A 5,355-nucleotide genomic window follows, 5' to 3' on the forward strand; every position below is an offset into this window, starting at 1 on the left:
ATAGCAGCAGAACATTGTCTGATATAGTGCTGGAAGATGAGCCACCCAGGTTGGAAGGCACTCAAAAGATGACTGGGGAAGAGCTGCCTCCTCAAAGTAGAGTCAATCTTAATGACATGGTTGGGGTAAAGCTTTCAGGACCTTCATTTGCTGATGTGGCACGACTCAAAATGAGAAGAAACAGCTGCAAACATCTATTAATAATCGGAACCTCGAATGTACGAGGTATGAATCTAGAAAAATTGGAAATCATCAAAAATGAAATGGAATGCATAAACATCGATATCCTAGGCATTAGTGAGCTGAAACGGACTGGTATTGGCCATTTTGAATTGGACAATCATATAGTCTACTATGCTGGGAATGCCAACTCGAAGAGGAATGGTGTTGCATTTATCATCAAAAAGAACCTTTCAAGATCTATCCTGAAGTACAACGCTGTCAGTGATAGGATAATATCCGTATGCCTACAAGGAAGACCAGTTAATACGACTATTATTCAAATTTACGCACCAACCACTAGGGCCAAAGATGAAGAAATAGAAGATTTTTATCAGCTGCTGCAGTCTGAAATTGATCGAACATGCAATCAAGATCCTTTGGTCATTACTGGTGATTGGAATGCAAAAGTTGGAAATGAAGAAGGATCAGTAATTGGAAAATGTGGCCTTGGTGATACAAACAAGGCCGGAGATCGAATGATAGAATTTTGCAAGACCAACGACTTCTTCATTGCAAACACCTCCTTTCACCAACATAAACAGCGACTATACACATGGACCTCGCCAGATGGAACACACAGAAATCGAATTGACTATATCTGTGGAAAGAGACGATGGAAAAGCTCAATATCATCAGTCAGAACAAGGCCAGGGGCTGACTGTGGAACAGACCAACAATTGCTCAAATGCAAGTTCAAGCTGAAAGTGAAGGAAATCAGAGCAAGTCCACGAGAGCCAAAATATGACCTTGAATATATCCCACCTGAATTTAGAGACCATCTCAAGAATAGATTTGACACATTGAACACTAGTGACTGAAGACCAGATGAGTTGTGGAATGACATCAAGGACATCGTACATGAGGAAAGCAGGAGGTCATTGAAAAGAAAGAAAGAAAGAAAAGAAAAAGATGGATGTCAGAGGAGACTCTGAAACTTGCTCTTGAGCACTGAGCAGCTAAAGCAAAAGGAGGAATTCATGAAGTAAAAAAGCTGAACAGAAGATTTCAAAGGGCCTCTCGAGAAGACAAAATAAAGTATTATAATGACATGTGCAAAGAGCTGGAGATGGAAAACCAAAAGGGAAGAACACGCTCAGCGTTTCTCAAGCTGAAAGAACTGAAGAAAGAATTCAAGCCTTGAGTTGCAACAGTGAAGGATTCCATGGGTAAATATTAAATGATTCAGGAAGCATCAAAAGAAGATGGAAGGAATACACAGAGTCATTATACCAAAAAGAATTAGTCGATATTCAACCATTTCAAGACGTGGCATATGATCAGGAACCAATGGTACTCAAGGAAGAAGTCCAAGCTGCTCTGAAGGCATTGGTGAAAAACAAGGCTCCAGGAATTGATGGAATATCAATTGAGATGTTTCAACAAATAAATGCAGCACTGGAGGTGCTCACTCGTCTATGCCAAGAAATATGGAAGACAGCTTTCTGGCCAACTGATTGGAAGAGATCCATATTTATGCCTATTCCCAAGAAAGGTGATCCAACCAAACGTGGAAATTATAGAACAATATCATTAATATAACACGCAAGCAAAATTCTGCTGAAGATCATTCAAAAACGGCTGCAGCAGTATATCGACAGAGAACTTCCAGAAATTCAGGCCAGTTTCAGAAGAGGATGTGGAACCAAGGATATCATTGCTGATGTCAGATGGATCCTGGCTGAAAGGAGAGAATACCAGAAGGATGTTTACCTGTGTTTTATTGATTAGGCAAAGGCATTTGACTGTGTGGATCATAACAAACTATGGATAACACTGTGAAGAATGGGAATTCCAGAACACTTAATTGTGCTCATGAGGAACCTTTACATAGATCAAGAGGCAGTTGTTCAGACAGAACAAGGGGATACTGATTGGTTTGAAGTCAGGAAAGGTGTGCGTCACGGTTGTATTCTTTCACCATACCTATTTAATCTGTATGCTGAACAAATAATACGAGAAGCTGGACTACATGAAGAAGAACGGGGCATCAAGATTGGAGGAAGACTCATTAACAACCTGCGTTATGCAGATGACACAACCTTGCTTGCTGAAAGTGAAGAGGACTTGAAGCACTTACTAATGAAGAGCAAAGACCACAGCCTTCAGTATGGATTACACTTCAACATAAAGAAACAAAAATCCTCACAACTGGACCAATGAGCAACATCATGATAAACAGAGAAAAGATTGAAGTTGTCAAGGATTTCATTTTACTTGGATCCACAATCAACAGCCATGCAAGCTGCAGTCAAGAAATCAAAAGAGGCATTGCATTGGGCAAATCTGCTGCAAAGGACCTCTTCAAAGTGTTGAAGAACAAATATGTCACCCTGAAGACTAAGGTGTGCCTGACCCAAGCCATGGTATTTTCAATCGCATCATATGCATGTGAAAGCTGGACAATGAATAAAGAAGACCGAAGAAGACTTGACACCTTTGAATTGTGGTATTGGGGAAGAATATTGAATATACCATGGACTGCCAAAAGAACAAACAAATCTGTCTTAGAAGAAGTACAACCAGAACGCTCCTTAGAAGGATAGCGAGACTGTGTTACATACTTTGGACATGTTGTCAGGAGGGATCAGTCCCTGGCAAAGGACATCATGCTTGGCAGAGTACAGGGTCAGTGGAAAAGATGAAGAGCCTTAATGAGGTGGATTGACAAAGTGGCTGCAACAATGAGATCAATCATAACAATGATTTTAAGGATGGCGCAAGACTGGGCAGTGTTTCGTTCTATTGTGCATGGGGTCGCTATGAGTCGGAACCGACTCAATGGCACCTAACAACAACAACAACACTCAGCAAACTATTTGAAACAGTATTCCTTTCAAAGCACTAACTGGCATTTTTGCTTTAAAAAAAAAACTTACAAAAATGACTATTTTATACTAACAACAATAATTACAGAAGAACTAGTAAATGTCTTGAGAGGGAAAACAAACAAAGAAACAAACAGAAAACTGTACCAGCTATTTCGGCCTAGAAAAAACTTTCTAATAGTTCCCATGTTTTTATAACAGTCCCAAGGAATACATTTACTCTGTTGTCTTGTAATCCTCATGATAAGAGGGGATAAAGTTACAAGTGCGTCCTTGGTTCAGATGGTGCTTAATAAGAAGTTAAGAGTTACCTGTACAACTGGGCTGAAGAATCAAATTTCTCTTAGTCCCCTGAGGAATCAAAACAATTGCCTAATGTCACATCAAGGATAGGATCACAAATTTTTAAGAATAGCTTAATTTACTCTCGTGAAATACATTAGCACTGGAACCTCAGGAAAACTGGATTCAGGAATTATCAGAAGTCTGCAACGTGACTTTTAAACAAAAACAGGCGCTTTGCTCTTTACTGCTCATCTGCTCTTTTGCAGTAATAGTTTTCTGGAATAACCGTTCCTCCCATGGATAATTACCAACAAGACACCTAAAAGGCACAGTTTTCTCAAGTTTTTACCAAAAATTCATCTCAAGGTAAAAAGTCATCCAGGAAAGTAAAACTTCAAGTTGATAAAGTATTGTTTATATGCACTACACTAAGCAATCCACTCAGGGTTTTAACAGTTTTAAAAATTAAACCACGGTATGGATGAACAATGAATGGTGTAGTTTCAATGAGCTATTACTATTATTATTAGTCTCAGAAGGGGTTTCCCCAGTATGCACGGTCTTCAACAACCAGAAAAGGCCAGCAGCTTCTCGTATGCTACGGGATTCAATACAGAACGCCTGTACTTCTATAAATAAGTCCTGCACATTAATAATTTTGTTACGGATCTAGAATTGGAAGAAGACATAGACAAGGTGCGCCAAATGACCCTTAAATTGTTCACAAGTAGAGATGAAATTTGATACATAAAGGTAGATAAATTCAGGACGTAGATCAACAGCGGTAGTTAGGTAATTTACAAATTTCACTGAATGTAAGGACGTGCCCACACTGACCAGGCGTGAAAAATACTTGGTTATCTGGTTCGACTGCATTAATTTCAGCAACATTTCTATAGCAACTGGAGAGTTGTTTTCCAAGAGATCAGGAAGATTGGCTGGAATCAGGCCAATATGATAAAGAAGTTTTGCATTTTTTTCCACCTCACCAAGGAATGTGTTTGTTGAAGAGATGATAAGGCGTGTTTGAAGGCTTTGGCCATTACTTGTTTCATCTCTACACCAGTGCTATTCTTAACACACATTGATGTATCCCACTGAATTGCATGGTCAGTCTCCGTTGGATTTAGCCACACCAACTCATCCTCACAAATGTGGAGTGGAGGTGTTAGACAAACCCTGGCCAAAAATGGCCTTCAATAGGGTGTTTGGGTCCACTGACTAAAGCTTCTGTGTTTTGAGAGACAATCAAGCTATGAAATCCAGAGTTAGAAGAACTGAGGTCTGGGCCACTGAGAATACTAGGGAAGCTAGCTTTACTCTGGTTGGAAATTCTGACTGGCACTCAGCTAAGGCTACCTGAAGCCCATTTATGTCCACAGACTGGACCCTGTTTCCAACACCCACGAAAGCAATCTGGCGAGGTGTCTTTTAGAAGAGTTCCCTTGGTGGTGCCAGCATCAGCTGGGAAAGAAAAAAAACTTTTCTGTTGGAGTTATAGGAGAGAAAAATCCTGAGAATGGGGGCCAGTCCGGCTCCTGGCCGCCACGTGCAGGTTTCACAGGGTTGATCAGGTGCTTGAAACTGGCAATGAAGGGGCTGGCAGGGAGCAGATTGAAGTTGTCAAGCATTTCATTTAACTTGGATCCACCATCAACACCCATGGAAGCAGTGGTCAAGAAATCAAAAGACGCATTGCACTGGGCAAATCTGCTGCAAAAGACCTCTTTAATGTGTTGAAAAGCAAAGACGTCACTTTGAAGACTAAGGTGCGCCTGACCCAAGCAATGGTATCTTCAATTACATCGAATGCACATTAAAGCTGGACGATGAATAAGGAAGAAGAATTGACATCTTTGAATTGTGGTGTTGGTGAAGAACACTGAATACACCATGGACTGCCAAAAGAACTAACAAATCTGTCTTGGGAGAGGTACAACCAGCATGTTCCTTAGAAGCAAGGATGGTGAGACTGCATCTTACATACTTTGGACATGTTGTCAGGAGGGATCAGTTCCTGGAG

General features: G+C 40.5%; 1 pseudogene; it reads right to left on the bottom strand.

Annotated features, from left to right (window-relative positions):
• Positions 1 to 3,797: 3,797 nt before the first annotated feature.
• LOC126061731 (CCR4-NOT transcription complex subunit 11-like) lies at positions 3,798 to 5,074 on the bottom strand (annotated as a pseudogene).
• Between the last annotated feature and the right edge of the window lie 281 nt (positions 5,075 to 5,355).

This window comes from Elephas maximus, chromosome 18 (genome assembly GCF_024166365.1).
Source record: "Elephas maximus indicus isolate mEleMax1 chromosome 18, mEleMax1 primary haplotype, whole genome shotgun sequence".
Classification (NCBI taxonomy): domain Eukaryota; kingdom Metazoa; phylum Chordata; class Mammalia; order Proboscidea; family Elephantidae; genus Elephas; species Elephas maximus.